The 19,563-nt window shown below is 44.8% G+C and overlaps 1 protein-coding gene across 1 annotated transcript in view; it reads right to left on the bottom strand.

Moving 5' to 3' along the window:
* The window catches only part of TENM1 (teneurin transmembrane protein 1), a 406,739-nt gene that overhangs the window by 18,267 nt on the left and 368,909 nt on the right, over positions 1-19,563 (bottom strand). The gene's annotated exons all lie outside the window — the stretch shown is intronic.

Genomic DNA, 19,563 nt, shown 5'->3' on the forward strand with positions numbered 1-19,563 from the left:
CCCCCCCCAGCCTCTGATCTCCCTGCATCCCACTTCACCTCTCTAGATTACCAGCCTGCAGCTCTGTGAGTCTAAAGTGGGCTCTGGATAACATCTGACCAAGGAATTTAAGTTGGACTGGACTGAGATGCCTTCTTGATATAAGACTACTTGTTAAAAAAAAAAGACTCCTGCTTGATATCCAGTTCTTTCTTATACCTAGACGAGTGTCACTGGTTTTGTCTCTCTAGACAACCCAGCCGAACACACCTGGCAGCCCCACTTGGCTCAGGGCAGTTGGGTTTCCAGTGCATGATGATTGTGTCAAAATCCATCACCCGGTCTTTCTTCCAAGCACCTCTGGGTGGACTGGAGATGCTAAACTCTTGGACAGCAGCCGAGCATGTTAAACACTGGCACTAACTTTCACCGATAATGAGAGTTTATTTTATGTGAGTCCAAGGAGCCCTGGTGGTGTAATGGCTAGATACATTGTGCTGCTAAGAGCAAGGTCTGCAGTTTGAAACCACCAGCCACTCCTTGGGAGAAAGACGACGTTTTCTACTCCCATAAGGAGGTATGGTCTCGGAAACCCTAGTTCTACCCTGTCCACTTGATGCCAGGGTTTTGGTTTTCGGTGAATGCCTCCTACAGAGTGGGGCATGGCTCTCCCTTTTTGACCCCCTGACAGGCTGAAAGCTAGACTGATGATTTATTGATGTGATTAGAAATTCGGGGGCTGGGGGAAGTGAATCCAGTGTGTCCTCGCTCATCTACACAGAGCTTTCCTGTGCTGGCATCATGCTCGCCCAGTTGAGCTTGGAGTTACATGACCTCACATCCAACACAGGGGAACGCGGGTTCTCCCCAAGGTGTGAAACCCCACACCGAACAATCTCCAGGGAGTCCCAGCAGTCAGCTCCCCAGCTTTGACAGGGGTGATACTACATTTGGATTCCATGTTTAGAATCCATTTGTAGTGTGGCCTGGTGCTGGTGCTCGGCTTCCTCTACTGCATGCTAGCACTCTCTCTGCTCACCCTCCAAACCTACCCGCTGTCTTCGAGGGATCTTGTTTGAGGGGCTGCAGAAGGACTCTGTAGCACAGCCCTCCATGGGGCTGGACTCTGATGGAACTTGCCGTTGTCCAGAGGAGATAGATCATCCAGTCACTAAATGACTTGGGTGAACAAGTTGAAAACTCAGCAAGAAACCAATTTCTGCTTGGTTTCCCAAGCAACTAGACAACTGGCCTGATCTTGTTTGAATTTCAGTTAAGAGTACTGGTGTTCGGCAGACCCGATAATCACCATGCAACTGCTTAAGAGATCCAGTATTCAAATGTGGTGTTCCTGAGGAAACGTTGTTGTGGATTTTAGTCACTCAGTGGGTTTGGACCCTTGTTGGAAGGTGTGCGGCTGAAGGCTTTTTGAAAAAGGGGAGAGGGAGCTGGAAGGTCAAGGGGAAGACTTTAACTATTGAGAAGTTTTCATTCGGCTTTCATTTTCATGGTGCATTTGTTTTACCAAGTTTTTATTCTGAAAAGTTGGGAGACTCCAAGACATCACAAAGTAGTTTAGAAAAACATACACCCATGCAACAATTTCAACATGTACATTTCAACGACGTTGGCAACACATTGTACTTTGAGTTGACATTCTCTGTATCTCTAGCCATACTGTTTCACCACCATGGACTTAGACCAGTGTTTCCCTAAGCGGGCGATACAGTCCCCGGGGGGCCGATGGAATGATTCAGGGTTTATTTTTTTGGGAGGGGCTGCCAAAGAATATACCTATACTTCATCCTAGAATATAGGCTATAGTACAAAAATGTTTCATTGTCAGGGGTGCTAAGGAATTTTCAGGAACCTGTGACTGAGACTCTCGGCCTGTGATCTGTGCTTTAGAGTTACTGCTGTCAATTTTAGCTCAGATAGAAAATTCTTCCAAAGCCTTCAGTGCTCAAAGCTAGCATTCTTTCCAAGTTCAGGGAGATTATTTTTTAAAGATGACTTCATGGAATAATTTTAGTTCAGTGTTCAAAATTATTTCTGTAGGGAATAGATTCAGGGACTTCCCCAGTCTAAATGGATCCCTTCAGCCTGATTTCCATAAGAATTTGAAGTTCTGATCCACATATTTCTTTCTTTTGATCAGGATCCATCGATTGGGTCCCAAGGAGAGAAGTTTTGAGCAGGGCAGAGGGAGGCAGAGTGTATCGAGCAGGGAAGGAACAAAAGTCTAGAACGACAAAGGAAAGACCTGGAGACGTGTAATTGCAGAGAGGTGGGAGACATTTAATTAAGTATTTGTCCTTGAACCTTCCACATCTTTTTTCTAAACTATAGTTTCCTTAACTGTGAAATGGGAGTGATATTACCAGTTTACATCACAGTTTGGTTACGAATGAACAAAGGTAATTAGTTCTCAGTCAAATAATAGACAGTTCTATAAGGGTAATAATAACATAGGGAAGGTAATGAACACTTGAGAATAATCAATCATCTGAGATTAGAAGAGCAACATTTAATCAAGGACAAAGTTCAGAAGGGTTAAAAATAAAGGTGGAGTACAAATTCCTGTGAAGATTTGCAGGCTTGGAGACTCACGGGGACAGTTTTACTCTTCCCTATATGGTCACTATAAGTCAGCATTAACTTGAGGAAGATTGATAATATTCTCTTACATAAAATGACAATGATGTCTCTAAGGTGAACTAGAGTCATATATATATGTAATAGATGCATGAATGGATTTGGGGCTTGAACTAGCCTCAATGCAAGAATAATTAGTTATTATGCTATGGCCCTCCTTGATATTAACCCTCATGAAGAGACAACTGAAAATATGGGTGCTACAGCAAAGTATGGTGAAGAAACTAGATGGTACCCAGCTATCAGAAATAATAGATCCAGGGTCTTAAAGCTTGTCTCCATACAAGCAGCCATCTCAGTGAGGTGACAACTAAGTCCACATGGAAGAAGTGCACCAGCCTGTGTGATCCAAGGATTGTACATAATATAATTCTAATCTAAAGGAGGGAATTGCATCAGAGCTTAAATTGTGAACACCTGGTTTGCAAAAGGCTACGGATGAGAGTGGGAGCCCCAAATCCATTTGCTGGTCTCACACATGGATTAAGCCTCGGGTGAATCCCCTCTGATTATAGTTGAGGGATGTGAATAGCCCTGTTATCAGGGGAGGTTGGTGGGGGAATGAGTGCTAATGAGGGCTAATAATGATGTGTACAAGAATGAAGAAAATGTTCTAAAACTGATTGTGGTGATGATTGTACAACAAACTCTCCATGATGTGATTATATGTGATTATATGGATGATATGTGAATTATATCCCAATGAAACTGTTTACAAAAAGAGAACGAAGAAGGAATGGAAACAGGAGCACCAAAAGGAAGTAGGATAAGGGATGTTTCGCTCAGGGGATTACCATCAGTGAGATGAAAAGAAATGTGTATGAATTGTTTAACGGAAAACAGATAATCTTCAAGCCTGGAACTGAGCTACTCGCTCCGGTGGCTCAACTTGTGACCAAACAATAAACAGGCCTGTAAGATGGACAGTAACGCAGGGGAGGTGTGCACTCCTTAGAATAATCAACCGTATGAGACACGAAGGGAAGCACTTGCTCATAAGACAGGGAAGCACAGGCCAGAAGGCCGAATGCATGGTAAACACAGAGAGGAAGTGAGGAGAGCGTTGTTCCATCGTGGGGATTGTAATCAATGTCATGAAGTAAAATGTGCATGCAATGTTGACTAGGAAAACAACTTCGCTGTCAACTTTCATTCACATCAAAATAAAAAGTGACACGAAAACCAACACCTATAATACAGATGATCTCCTCTGTGAACCTTCACCCAATTTAGGAAAAAAAAAGTAAAATAACAACAACAAAAGGAGGGAAGGATATCAGAGCTTCAATGTATTATGCTATTACCTGCCACTTAAAAAAAAAAACCCCAAAACATTTTCTTAGGACGCAATCCAGACATGATAGCATTCCATAGTGCAGTCATATGCAGTGAAACTCTGGGTGACAGTGGAAGCCTGAAGTGCATCAGCAGGATCTACACCTGGAATAAGCCTCCGGTGATTTCCTTCTGACCATAATGGAGGGATGGGAACCACCTGGTGATCAGACAGAGTATCGGAGAGACGACGATAGTGGATTAAAATGAAAACTCTGACTTGAACGGTGAAAGCATTACCATTTGATCTCCCTTTTGACACACGTGGAGTTTGATTTGTTTTTTAATATTTTCTGGTGTTTTTTTCTCTCAAGCTGGGATTTATATCTGCAGTATTTTGTTATTGTTGGTAGCCTTCTCGACTTTCTGTTATGCATTTTTCTGTTTTTCGGTATATGAAACCCAGGATGGGTGAATCTACAGAGATAATAACTACATTAAGGGCTCCTGGGGTGTGTGGCAGGGGAGATGATGGGGGTCAGGGGGAAGCTAATATTAAGGAGTAAAAGAAGAAAGAAAATGCTTTGAAACTGATTTTGGTAGTGATTGTATAACACTGTTTGACATGACTGAACTATGGAATGGTATGATGTCTGGATTATGTCCTAAGAAAATGATTTTTTTAAAGTGTCAGTTAACAGAATAATATGGCATCCAGAGCCTGTAACATATGTAAATGTTCCTCTAAATGTGTGCAAGAATTAACAAAAAAGCTTAAATAGGTCTGTATGTTGGCATAACAGAAGAAGACAATGCATTATGAATAGGTAAAATCTATGACCTCCTATTTCTATGACTATTGTTTTGTCTCTACTAATTATACTGCATAAGTTAACAAATGAATAAATAAAGCTGGGGAAAAAGAAGAACTAAATGAGATGACATTCCATTTCTTGGCAAATTTTAAACACTATCAGTAATGATCATTTTTACAATATAGTATATTAGAGCTACAGTTTTTTTGGGGGGTCGAAAAGTCTATAAATGGCATTTTGTCATCATCAAAAAGGCCATTTCTCCAATTGAGGCTGTAATTTTTTTTGCCCTTAAAAAAAATCATTATATTGGGGGCTTATCAATTGTACGAAGCATATTTGTCCATGTGTTGCCATCATCATTTCCAAAACACTTTCTACTTGATCCCTCTGTATACGCTCCTCTTTTTTCCGATTCCTTTCCCCACCCTCCCACCCTCGTGAATCCTTGATCAATTATATATTGTTATTACTATTTCATATCTTACACTGTACATTGTACATTCACCCCATTTATGTTATTTTTCCCCTTCGGGTAGAACTGGGTCATGGTAGTGGGGTGTGGGGAAGCATTCAAAAACTAGAGGAATGATATGTGATTCGTTCGTGCTATACTACATCTTGGTTGAATCATCCCTTCTTTATGACCCTTCTGTGGGGGCATATCCAATTGTCTAAAGATGGGCTGTGGGTCTCCACTCCAACCCCCCTCATTCACATTGATACAGTTGTTTTTTTGTATCTTTTGATGCCTGATACCTGATCTTGTGGACACCTTGTGATCACACAGGCTGGTGTGCTGCTTCCATGTGGACTTGTTTGCTTCCCTGTTAGATCACTGCTTGTTTGACTTCAAGCCTTTAAGACCCCAGACGCTGTATCTTTTGATATCTGGGCACCATCCGTTCTCTTTGCCACATTTGCTCATGCACCCATTTTGTCTTTAATGATTTTGTCAGGAAGGTGAGTATCAAAGTGGGCCAGGTTATTAGAACAAAGTGTTCTTGTGTTAAGGGAGGCCTTGTTTAGAGGCCCAAAGTCCATCTCCTGTCTTAATACTGAACATATAAATACATGGACATTGACCTCTATCCCTTTCATTATAAATTAATATAATTACAGATATATCTGCATATAGCTATTCCTCTATAAATAGCTTTTGCCTCCTACTTCTTTCATCTATTTCCTTTCACCTTCCTCCTGTCCCACTATCATGCTCACCCTCCACTCGGCGTTCAGTGATTCCTCTTGGATACGTTGCACTTGATCAAACCCCACCAGGCTTTATACCCCCTCCTCACCATCCATTTCACATCTCTTGTTGTTCCCTTATCTCTGAGTTTGTTGGCTCCCCACTCCCCCCGCCAATCCTCTCCTCTCCCAAGTCCCTCTGGAACCACAGGTCCCATTGTTTTCTCCTTGGGACTGTTCATCCTGCCTATCTTATATAGATAGACATAGGGTGAAAGAAAAAGAAAAACAAACAAACAAAAACAAAAACCCCAACAGATAGTTCCAGGTCTGTCTGCTGATCCTTATGTATGTTTTCTGATCAAGTCTGACGAGTTTTAAATCCTGCCCCCCAAGTCAGAAGTTTATTTTCAGGATTCCTCTGAGATTGGCTACTTTGCTCCCCTTGCTGCTCTGTTGTACTCCCTTCGTGTTTCATGCCGCTGTGCATGGGGACAGACCGGGCACACTTTCTGCACAGTGTCTCCAGTTAGAGCTTACATTCTGAGCACTAGGTTTGCAGAGGGCTACAGATACCAGCGAAAGCCCAAAACCCATTTGCAGAATTCTCACACGGATTAAGCCTCCTTTGATTTCCTTCTGACTATTAGCCAGCGTCATGAGCAGTCTCACCATCAGGCAGAGTGCATTAGAAATTGGATTACTACCACTCTCCTAAACAGCCCCTGGCTGGGGCAACCTCCCGTGGGGGCTTGCTTGTGTGTGTCCCTGATGGAGATTGGGGAACTAGGCTCTCATTGCCATGAGTTATGCCCCGAATGCCTTGATGAGAGGGCCCTGAACCAATCTTATGTCTAGTAGAATGTACATGTTCCAATCAGAGTCCCATTCTCATTTCTGTAGTCCGACCTGCAACTGTGATGTACTGACCTGCCACCAAGCATGCTTCTGAGACCACGTCCTTTGTCCTCCCATGCCCTATGGATGCCATCCTTTCTCTGGAAATCCTCAATGCCATTCTGACCTCATGCCACTGGTCTCCCTCATCCAGATGATCTGTTCTGGTCTTTGTCCTGTTTAAGACTTAATAAATGTTCTTAAATTATACTGGAGATTAGGGGTCTCTTTTGTACCCAAAACAATAGGTCACTATGGGTTTTTCTCACTTTATTTAGACCGTTGGCTATTAGACAATGTAGAGCTCTGTGAGAATTTTCAGTATGATTCCAAACAGCATGTTAAATATCTGGCTAATGAAGTGGTGGTCAATATTAGGACATAACCATACTCAGAACAAAGCAATTCACTAGCTAGTCAACTAAACATTTTATGTATTGGTTTTTAAACTTGTGTGGTCAAGAAATCCCTTTAAGATAGAGGGACCACACTTCAAGCCAGTCTCCAAGACGTGAATGCAACATACTGGCATGAAGCAGGTATAGAGAGGTCTGTAGGGCTGGACCCAACCCCAGCTGTGTGACCCCCCCCCAAGAACGCACTTCAAAGGACAGCACTGAAGCTATAGCTCAGGGAGAGGGGCACATCTGATCAGAGCACACAGGAGAAAATGAAGAGGGAAGGAGAGAGAGTGGAACACATCCTGGCCCATCAAGCTCTGAGGACGATGTCTTGCTCAGAGCAGCCAATGCACAGAGAGGACCACAAGGCTGGCCCCACCACCACGAGACACGACATCCCTCACTGACCCATAGCTCTTCCAGGGACAACACTGGAGACACAGTGCGGGAATTGTGCCTGATCTGATCCCACCACACAGGGACGAATCACTAATGGTGTGCAACAGAACAGCAAGGGGAGTAAAGCAATGAAGTCCTTGGGGAATATAAAAAACAGACATGGCCAAAGCATGGAACCCCATCAGGCTCGACTGGAAAACACTCCTAAACCTCAACAAACAGACCTGGAACTATTTTTAGGCTTTTTTTTGGTAGTTGTTGTTTTGTTTTCTTTTGTGGTTTTGTTTTGCTGTCTTGTTTTAATGCTTATTGTTGTCTCTGAATATCTATCTAGATAAGATTGGTGGGATAAACAATCCGGAGTCAAAAACAATGGACTGGCGGTTCTGGGGGAACACGGGAGAGAGGGAGGTGGGGGAAAGGAAGGGGGTTGTCAACAAACCCAGGGACAAGGGAACAGTGAGTGATCTAAAATAGATGGTGAGGAGGGCATAGGATGCCTGGTGGGGCTTGATCAAGGCCAATGTAGCCAAGAGGAATTACTGAAACCTGAATGATGGCTGAGCATGATAGTGGGACAAGAGGAGAGTAAAAGGAAATAAAGGAAAAAACTAGGAGGCAAAGGACATTTATAGAGGTCTAAATACAGGCATGTAAACATGTAAATATATTTATATATAGTGATAGGGAAATAGAACTATGTACATATATTTATATGTTAAGTATTAAGGTAGCAGATGGACATTGGGCTTCTACTCAAGTACTCCTTCGATGCAAGAACAATTTGTTCTAATAACCCGGTATTCTGTGATGCTCACCTTCCTGATATGATCGCTGACGACAAAATGGGTGCATAAGAAAATGTGGTGAATAGAGCTGATGGTGCCCGGCTATTTCAAGTTAGAGATGAACCAGTCAGGGTACAGTATAGCACCGATGAAACATACAACTTTCCTCTAGTTGTTTAATGCTTTATCCCCCGCGCCCCCACACACTATCATGGTCCCAATTTTACCTTACAAATGCGACTAGACCAGAGCATGTACACTGGTATAGATAAGAGCTAGAAACACAGGGGATCCAGGACAGATAACCCACTCGGGACCAATAATGAGAGTAGTGATACCAGGAGGGTAAGGGTAAGGTGAGGGGGAGGGGTAACTGATTACAATGATCTATATATAACCCCTTCCCAGGTGGACGGCCAACAGAAAAGAGGGTGAAGGTAAGATCGGTGTAAGACATGAAAAAAATTTATAAATTACTAAGGTTTCATGAGGAAGGGAAGGTGAGGGAGGGGAGAAAAGAGCTGACACCAAGGGCTCAAGTAGAAAGAAAATGTTTTGAAAATGATGATGGCAACATATGTACAAATGTGCTTGACACAATGGAAGTATGTATGGATTGTGATAAGAGCTATACTAGCCCCCAATGAAATGATTAAATGAGAAAAGAAATCCCTTTAAATATTTAAAATCTGTTCTATGTCCCTAGAAAAAAAACCACATCAGCATATAGTCCATGGATATTTTTGTTAAACTATCAGGAGGACTCTGAGTCCCGGCTCCTGAAACTGAAATATGAAATCTCTGAGGGTCTCAGAAGTCACAGTTAAAGGCGGGCTTTAGAAAGAGTTTAGATCTTCATGATTGAGATGCCTGCCAACCCAACATTCTCACATCAGGTTCTCATATTTTCTTGCTCAGTAATCTTGCACACTTGGATTTTCAAAACAATCTCTTCCAGCCCCTCCATCCCCGATCAAAAAAGGGGTACTTTGTATTGCAGAAAAATGGGGAATTTAGAAATATATAAAGAAAAGAATGACCAATGAGAATTACCATTAACAATTTGCTGCATTTCAGCTATTCTGTCATATATTGTTGCATAGCTCCTGGGTGGGAGCATTAAATGCGTTTTGAAAGTTTGGGAGTTCAAGTCTACTTATAGGTGCCTCAAAAGAAAGGTCTGGTGATCTCGCTCTGAAAAATCCAAACCCCCCCCACCTCCCCCTCCAAAAAGTCCAAGCCATTGAAAGTCCTGTGGAGCACAGTTCAACTTTGACACACATGGGGTTACCATGAGTCACAGCTGATGTGGGACAACAACAGGCTTATGCCTGCATATTTACAAAATAAAACTGGGATTTGGTTTCAAGTTCTGAATACTACTTCTTTTTGCTAATGTTTTATTTTGAGAGTATTCTTTATTTTATCAAATAGTCTTAAGATATGGCTTTTTTTTTTCTTTTTGTGCTTCCCTGCATATCCCAAAGGTCAGCAGCAGACTGGCGCCAGATAAGATAACCAGTGAAACCAGATGCTCTGGGTTCAAAGAAAGCCACAAGGAGTCAACAAGCAATTCTCGAGTTTCCAGATCCCATATGCTAATTGCCATAATTGCCATACATTCCTCACCACCTCTTTAAAAACCCACACCCCGCTGCTGAGCATGACTTCCCTGACCCGTGGCCTAGGTGATGGAACCTCGTCCAGGAGCTCCCCCCAATAAAGCAATTTCTGTTTCTGTTCTCCCTTGTCCTGTCAGTTATGTCTATCTGTCTCCCTGTACCTCAGTTTCACCTTTACAGTTGTCCGTCAGGAAACTGAGGTTAAAAAAAGAAGAAGCAGAAATGAAATGAACAAAACAAAAATATACCAAGTGGCCAACATACCAAGCTGCCCCTCTAGTCGCCCTGACTATGGTGGACCAGCAGGGAGACCCCTCTGGGTAGATTGCGGTGACAAGGTCGGGGGTAGAGGGAGAGTGGTGGCTCCCTCTCCAGCTCATTCTCCAGAAGTGGGTCCTTTTCAGCAATTGCTAAGACTGATGAGAAAGCTCTCCAGAAGCCTTGTGAAAGGCAAGTCTGTAGACCTCTGGGCCCCATAAACAAAGAACCCTACCTTTTATGTAACTCCACGCCCACCACCACCACCACCCTTGTCATCCCAGGCCTTGTGGGATGAACCTCACCAGCCCCTCTCCAAGGCCAGAGCCTGGCCCGAAAACAAATCCCGTGTGATCCAATGAGATGTGCCCTGAAAGCAAGGCCTTAGGGAACTAGTCCCAGACCCCAAGATATGGCTTTTAATGTTTGCATCACATCTGTTACAGGAGAAACATTTCTTATCTATTCCCCTGTCCTTGAAGTTAGAGCTTTCATTTTCCATTTTTCTTTCATAGCCCATATCTTGTTGGACATTCATATTTATACTGTTATAGATTAAGGACACACTTGTTTATTATAGCAGTATAAATAGAAGAAATAAATAGAATTATTGGGCCCAATGACAAGAACATATTAAAGATTTTCAATGCAATTTGAGAAATTAATTTATAGCATACAAGAATTATACAAACTTATGCTCCCCTTAACTAGGTCTGGCAGTTGTATAATCTCCTGTCAACTTGTGCAGCGATGGAGACTAGCCTGTCAAGTAGGTCACAGCTTGATATCTCATTTGGAAGCGCTATGGAAATAAATAACTTACTGGAGGCCAGACCCCTACTATGCAGCTATGCTAGAGCCAGGGAGCTGGAGGAGACCCGTGGAGACCCCTGCCACCACTGAGATGCTTCCACCACCACTGAGATGTTTCCCCCACCACTGGATCCACAAGAGTGTCCACCCACTGGCCTGTGATTTTCTTGCATTTGGTGTGAGTCTGATATGCACTTGATCTGGACTGGGCTGGGGTGTTTTCTTACTGTATAATTGCTCCTTAGATAAAGCTCTTTCTTATATAAATTTGAGTGTCTATGAATTTTTTTCTCTAGTCTACCCACACTAACACACTAGGAATGGTCAGTCCCTCTTATCCTCTCCTTATTGGCAATGTGTAGCATCATTGTTAGTACATGTCGCAAATATATTACTAAGGCTTAAATTTGCATGTATTTGATTACTACAACCAGAATGCTGCTTAGAATCGAGACTGGTAAGATTTTATCTCACACACTTTGGACACTTTATCAGGAGAGACCAGTCCCTGGAAAGGACATCATGCTTTGTAGAGTGGCGTCAAAAAAGGGGGAGACCCTCAGAAAGATTGATTGACAACAGGGGCTCCAACAATGCATTTAAACACACCAACCATTGTGAAGATGGCACAGGGTTGGGGCAGTGTTTTTTACATAGGGCCTTTATGAGTCAAGTCCACAGCACCTAGCAACACGTGAAAGCGCATGCTTTTAAAAAGCAGTTACTGACTCCATATATGCCTTCTAGAAAATGTCTTTCAAGAAGGGACATGGGAAAATGGCTATTTTTCTATGGAGCTTGACTTTTTTCTTTTTGCTTCCAGTTGTTTTTGTTTTTTCCTTTCAGTTTCTTTTTTAACCAGATGGGGCTAATAATATTTGTTTTTGCCCTTAACACTGAGCTTTTGCGAAATAGGACTCATTTAATACTCTGTGCCATGAAAGGACCCCCAAAAGAATGCCTTCATTACCTACTGTTGCGCTAACAGAAAGACCACTGCAAGGAGCAGGATGGTGGTTCCAGGTAGGGGACAAACTCGTAACCACTAGGGCACCAGGGCTCCTTTGATCTTCTAGTAGCTGCCAACAACCCTTTGCATGCCTGAGCTTGTAGCCGCATTCGGTGCTTCTGTCGACCTCTTCCTGCTTTGTGTGTCTCTGTGTCTACTATTTCTATAATTTATAATTTTTTTAATGTAGACCTGATTAGGGTTAGGACTCACCTTCCAGTGGCATTGTCTCACTAATGTCCCCAAAGAAACCTCTATTTGGAAATAAGGTCTTATTTATAGGTGCAGGGGTTTAGATCTTCAATGCATGTCTTTTTTTTTTTTAAGAGTGTGGGGGAGGATATAATCTGATCTGCAACAAATTCTGATTAGATATTCAAATAGTGCCCGTGGCAGGCTTAGTTTCCGGGACAGGTTTAATCCGGAAAAGAACCGTAGACTGGGAACCACGGCTTGTTCAACCATCTGCAGCCAAGGCCTGCAGTGTTCTGGTGCAGAAGGCACCCTACACTGCTGTTATCATCGAAAAGGCAGTAGAGAGGCACACATTTCCTGTCTTTTGATCCGCAAGGCTCAGGCACCTATAAGGAACCAGGTGCTCTTTCTTCAACTGCTCTTCCTGCTGCTTTATAGCCACATATCCCCAACTGTAATACCGTTCATTTACAATAGCTGTAAAATATCCATGTACTCCTGGAGACGGTTGTAACGGTTGCAATTTATGTTATAATGATAGTTAAAGAGCCAAAGTAACAAGCGATTTCCAGTTCAAGTAAATTTGTGGTTTTATTTGTCTGATAGATTAAGTTCACTACTCGAGAACACATTTCTTAATAAAGTCATTACAGCCACACACGCAGGGATCACTGTGGTAAAAACCCACTACAATGGCAAGCCCAGGAAAACTCAGCTTAATGTGCTTTCTCAGCCTGTCAAGACATCTGTAGCCCGCACCTCTCATTGCTGGAGCATGTGGCTGCTGAAATGCAAGTTTCAAAGTCAGGTTTGGAAGTGAATGCAAAAATCCAGTTACGAGCTGGAAGGCACCAAAGGAACTGAAGAGGCCACAGATTCTGCCTGGGTTGCCCGTGGAAGCCACGTGTACACAGGCTGGGAAGGAGCCTGCTGCCTAGGCAAACTCTCCTCTCCCTTGCTCAGGGCTTTGAGTGCTAATGCGCCTCCAGCCTCCACGGCAGGAAGAAGAACTAAGCGCAACCCTTGTCCAAGTGCTTGCTTGCCCGAAAGATCAATATAGCTTTTGACCTCAGGGTGGGCTATCAATCCTTATTTCCAGTCTCCCTCGAAACTCTCTATCCCAACCCTTCCCCTGGGGGAAGTGAGGTGCAGAGAAGGGACTGAACTTTGGGACTAGCCTCTGTTAAGGTTTTGCATGATGTTCCTCCAAATTTGTGTGTATTCAGGAGTCCTGGTGGTGTTGTTGGATAAGCGTTGGACTGCTACCCACATGTTTGGTGGTTCAAACCTCTGGACATTCCTCAGGAGACAGCTGAGACGGTTCCTGTAAAGATTTACAGCCTTAGAGACCTGAGAGAGGTCATGGGGATTTGGAATCGATTCGACGGCACCGGCTTTTGATTGGAAAAGATATATTGGAATCCCAAGCCCCTATACCTGTGGATTGAATCCCACATGGGCACAGAGCTTTCTTTGTTATGCTGATGAGGATCTTTACTCACGCCCATGGAGTCGATTCTGACTCATAGTGACCCTATAGGACAGGGTGGAACTACCCCTGTGGGTTTCTCCGACTGTAAGTCTTGACAGGAGTAGAAAGCCTCATTTGTCTTTCTCTGAGAGACTGGTGGCTCCGAACTGCTGACCTGTCAGTTACCAGTCCAATGCATAACCCACTATGCCACCAATTCTGGGATAGGAAAGGAGATTTGGCACAGAAGCAAGGATGCTTATAGTGGTGGGGTGGGGCAGGGAAGATAGATGCCACATGCCAAGGAATACTTTAGGGAAGCCGAGACCAGACTCCCCGCTCCTCAGAGCAGGCAGAGAACACCTCCCCCAAGAGCAGCCCCCCAGAATTCCAAGTTCTAGCCCCCGCACTATGAGAAAACATATCCAGTTCCGTTCACGCTTGTCATTTTTCCGTGACAGCAGCACAAGGTAACTGCTATGGCCCAAGGCCAAAAGGGTCTCTGAGCAGGTTTCCTATTGAACACGATCATTGAGGCTGGCCACGGATGTGCTAACTGTCCTCTTGTGGCAAGAAAACTAGTCTTGGCTTTTTTTTTTATATAGAGAGAGGAAGAAGTATCTAAGTTTTAATTTATACATGGAGTTCCCTTAGGTTTTTAAGCATTGTTGTTTAATTAAAAGCCTGCCTCCATTGTGCTAATAAGGATGGTTTGGTTCTGGTTCACACTGTCTCGAGGTGGCAGCAGTGTGTCCTGGGCAGTGAGTTGGTGCCAGAGCTGCCACTGAGAGCAGAATGTCCAGGGCGGGGTGGGCCCAGTCTCAAGGAAAAGGACGTCGGATAAGGATCTCTACTAGGCAGAACAGTAGGCAACTGTGGATAGTGGGTGGGATCTCCAGTGGCGTCATGGTGATGCCTTGGGCAAGGTCAGCAGTTTGAAACCACCAGCTACTCCATGGGAGAAAGACTGGGTTTGCTAGTTCTGTGGATTACAGCCTTGGAATTTCACAGCGGGCATTCTCCCCTGTCCTACAGGGTTGTGATGCATCGGACCCGACTCAATGGCAGTGAGTTGGGCTGTTTTTCTCTCTCTCTCCGTTTTGGATGTGCACATCTGGCAATTTGAGATGGTGCGACCAAATAGATGTGTGCAAAATGTGCTGAGCACTGAGCTCTGGCCCCCCGGGTTGATTTTCTTCCAACCGCCTGGTGGACGCACTGCTAATCTTTATTGGAGTAGAAAGCCCCATCCCCCACGAGCGGCTGGTGGTTGGACCTGCTGACCTGGCACTTAGTAGCCCAACGTGAAACCCACTAAGCCCCCTGGATTCCTCTTCCACACAAAGGAGACGTCAGAATTTTCAGGGGGCTGCCTAGCACTTCGGTGCCCAATACTATTGATCCAATGGCATGTTTACTTCCGGGCTGCAGGAGTGGGAAGGTGAATTAGTGAGATGGGTCAAGTGACCTCATCACAGTTTGAGATATGCGGCAGTGTTTAATTTCCATGAAGTTATGAATATGGATAGAAACTTTACAGCAGATTTTAAATGAGCACTTACTATGTTCACTGGTGTTACCGTAACAGGTGTTTGATTTTGAGACCTTGCTACATTAGTGTCAGGAAGTTTTATTTTCGTTGCTCTCTCTAGGATGATCAACAATATTTTGTGCCACCATCCTGTAGATCGGCCCCAGAGGGTTTCCTACACTAGTAACCTTGATGAACACATGGTTTAGTGGTGATGTCCACTAAGGGTTGGACTGCTATCCCCAAGGCTGGTGGTTCAAATCCACCAGCCTCTCTGAAGGAGAAAGAGGAGGCTTCTCCTGTAAAGATTTACAACCCCCGAAGTCCATGATAGGGTCGCTAGGTGTAGGAAGGGGCTCAATGTCAGCGGGTTCAGTTTTCTGGTTTGAACTTTACAGATGTGGAATGCCACGTCTTTCTTCTCAGCTGGCTCTCAGCTGAGTGCGTAACGACTGCGCCACCAGGGCACCTTGACACCCTGATTTTATCTCACAGTGTTTCCTACAAATCAGCAGGGCATGCATTGAGTTTTAGCACTGACCTCTCTTATTCCATCTGAGATTCCCTGGGTTTTTTTTGTCTGCTTTGTTTGTCTCTGCCCTCCCCACCTCCCAGGACACTTTTTATCTTGCCAGCCCACAAAAGTTTTGTGTGCTAGGAAGGGTTTTAGGACGTGGGTTAAGGGGCCAGATTGCCAGAATTTGAATGCTCAGTCACCACTTACTTACTATCTGTGTAGCCTCTCGGCATGCCAGTTTCTTCATCTGAAAAGTGGGAATACTAGAACCCATCGGATCAGGTGCTTTGAGCCGTGAGAGGCTTTGAGGTGTGTAAATGAAGAGTGAATGGCAACCCACATAGTTTCAACCTCACTGAATATTACCTACTAAGATGATGATGAAGGTTACTATTGTTACTATTATGAAGAGAGTTGGCATAAAGCCATAGGTTGCCTTCTCTAGCAAGGAGCTCTGGTGGGGTAGTGGGTTAGGAGTTGGGCTCCTAACCATAAGCTCAGTGGTTCGAAACCACCAGCTGCTCCAGGGGAGCAAGACCAGGCTTTCAACTCCCGTGAAGAGTTACACTCTCAGGAACCCACAGGGGTGGTTCTATCCTGATCAAAAGAGTTGCTATGAGGGGGCCTCCACTCCATGGGACGGAGGAAGTCATATTTTTAGGGAGGAAAGGGCCAGGAAATCCTGGGCACACCAGTTCTTCCTGGAACTCTGACGCATGCTGCTCATCTGATTTGGGCCACTATCTTAGTCAGTTTAGTTTCTAGTGTAGCCATAAGCACTGGTTTACACCAAATCCTCAGTGCACGTGGAATACTACTTATCCTTTACTTATTTGAGTCAGGTTGATCCCCAAGCAATCCTCCCCCCACCCCAAAGCAACAATGCCCAGTGGCCCGCAGGCCTCCAGGTGACTCCTTAGGGGTTAAGGCCCTGCTGAAAATGAAACATATATTTAAAAATAGATTAGCCGAGCTCCAGGCAGACACCTTATCTAAAGTCTCAAACGATGAATCCCTCCACCCAGGCGGAGGAAGTTCAAATAGCAGGAAGCCAATGAGAGTGCGCACTTTGTGCACCCCTGCAGCTCAGTGCCCTGTCAGCAAAGGCCCTTTCCGAGAATGGAGGGAGCTGCCGGAACCCTCCTGGCTGCCTTCCAGATTCCCCAGTGCCTGTCAGCCTGGAACCCGGGGTTTCCACGGGGCTCCTTCCTCTTGCCAGAGCTCAGCTCGCGCATGCACATTCACCAGCCCCACCGGGAGCTGAGCTCCCACTGATCTTTGAGTGGAGGAAGGAAGAACAAGAAAAAAACCCCAAAACAAGTGAAAGGGCTTGAGATTCGTCTTTGCTTCCTTTTCCTTGTAAACACATCATCATCCTACTTGATTGTATGAGTTTGGTTTGGCACGCTGGGCTGCCTGCATTCTTTCTTATTTCTTTCTATTTATTTTTCAGAAAAGGAGGCTGCCATGCCAGGGCTTTGGCAGTAACCTCATCACTCGGCCTGCGCAGTCTTGCTCAGGGATCCGGGGCAGTGCTGCCTCTCATCTAACAGCCTTCTTAGCCACGGCCACAGCCAGGTGCAAGCTGGGTGTCATTCCTACACCAGTTCGCTTTTGGGGAGCGTCCAACTCCTTTACAACGGCCTCGATTGTGATGTGCACTTTACTTTCTCGATTGTCCGGGGCAATGGACTTTTGGGGACAGATGGAGGTGGCAGATGAGAAGATATATAGACTGGATGCAAAAGTACTTTGCAAGGAAGAGGAAGGAGCCACACATCTCAGGTTGGGGGAAGTGCGGCGGCAGATTTGTTTTGAAACAAATGAAATTTCAGGATGTTAATGTGATCTATTATACTTCGTGGCACTGGTGAAGGACAGGGATCCTGGCTCTGCACAAAAACAAAAAACCCACTGATCTTTGGAGCAAGGCGGCATTTGCTGATTCATCTCCAAGCACAGATCTATGCTTTTGTGCGATCTCTGCAGTTAGAAGGTTTGGAGAAGGTGTGACCAGTAGCTTTCCCAGCTCTTGACGTCCGCCATCTCATCAAAGGGACCATTAAATGAACCTGTCCTTCCAGTGCTTGCTACCATGCTGCCCTGCCACATTGACATGCGGCAGCACGCCCTTGGCTGCTCCGTTGTAGAAGAGCTCAACTGCCCACCGTTAATTCTAGTTCTTTTTTTTTAATCCCTTCCATCCCTGGCCTGTGGGGCAGGGCTCCTCTGGCCCTATTTATTGGGCAGCCATAAGTTGGATTCAGCTGGAAGATGATGGATGGATGACTATCTGGGCCTGGCTTTAGGATTCAACAGCTTTGGTAACACCACCTGCCTTGGCTCTGGGATGGCCTCGCCACCAGGAGTGAACAAATCAGCTCAAGGTCTTAAAGAACTGAGGGCCATAGGGAGTTGGTTTCTTTATATGCAGGTGGACCAATGGGTCACTGCATATTCGGCCCAGGAAGTGAGAAAGTTTCATCCCAGGTATCATCATTTTGCCCCATGAAAGGCCACCAGAAATGAAGAATTTGGCAGCCTAACTTGTAACCACTATGCCACCAGGGCTCCCTGCCCCTATTTGCAACAGAATGGAACACTACCCAGTCCTGGGTCAGCCTTACAATTACTTGGTTTGAGTATATTGTTGCAGCTTTTTCCCCCCTGACCCACAGTGACTCTATCTAGGGTTTTTACAACTGTAAATCTTTATGGGAGCAGACAGCCTCATTTTTCTGCTGCAGAGAGTCTGGCGGGTTTGAACCTTCAACCTTGCCATTAGTCCAACATCTAGCCCACAGCCACCATGGCTGGGAGGCTCTAATCTACATAGGCGGTACCTCCTGAGTAGCTCTCTCTTGCCTTAGGCCACCTTCATTCTGTATCTAGGCAACTGCTACCCAGTGGATCTCTTGGCTTGGGGAACCCTCCCTTCCCATCAATCCTTTCACCTCACTCTCCCATATCCAGTCCATTCTGACTCAGCGAGCAATCCTGTGGAACAGAGTAGAACTACCCCTGTGGGTTTCCAAGGCTGTGAATTTTAAAGCGAGCAGATAGCCTCAACTTTCTGTTGCAGATCAGCTAGTGAGTTCAAACCACTGACCTTGTGGTGAGCAGTCCAATTCTTACCCGATACCACCAGAGTTCCTTACTAGACATGAAGAGGACCCACCTTTGGTTCATATAAAGTCAGCCAAGCAAGAGAATTACTTTGTAAAAATTCATACCTACTTTTTGGGCATGTGTGATATGCCTATTTTTTCCTTCTTCTACTAATTTCGATTAGTGGTCCTACAGGCACCCTGGTGGCATAGTGGTTACGAGTTGGGCTGCAATCTGCAAGGTTAGCAGTTCGAAATCGCTGGCCGCTCCCAGGAAGAAAGAGGGGGTTTTCTATTCCTGTAAATGGTTATACTCTTAGAAACTGCCGGGATCAGTTCCACCCTGTTCAATAGGGCCACTTTGAGTCCAAATCGACTTGATGGCAGTGAATTCATGGCAGTCCCTGGAGCCCTGGAGGCTTAGTGAGTTAGGTGCAGGGCTGCTTATCTGAAAGGTGCACAGTTCAAAATCACCCAGCTACTCCATGGGAGACAGCGGAGGCTTCCTACTCCAGTAAAGGTTTATGGGGGAGTAGGGGGGGGGAGGAAAAATAATGAGGAGGTGATACCAAGGGCTCAATTAGAAAGAAAATGTTTTGAAAAAGATGATGGCAACATATGTACAGATGTGTTTGACACA

The sequence above is a fragment of the Echinops telfairi genome, unplaced genomic scaffold, assembly GCF_000313985.2.
Source record: "Echinops telfairi isolate 266 unplaced genomic scaffold, ASM31398v2 ScPeMD7_6080;HRSCAF=6971, whole genome shotgun sequence".
In the NCBI taxonomy this organism is placed as follows: Eukaryota; Metazoa; Chordata; class Mammalia; order Afrosoricida; family Tenrecidae; genus Echinops; species Echinops telfairi.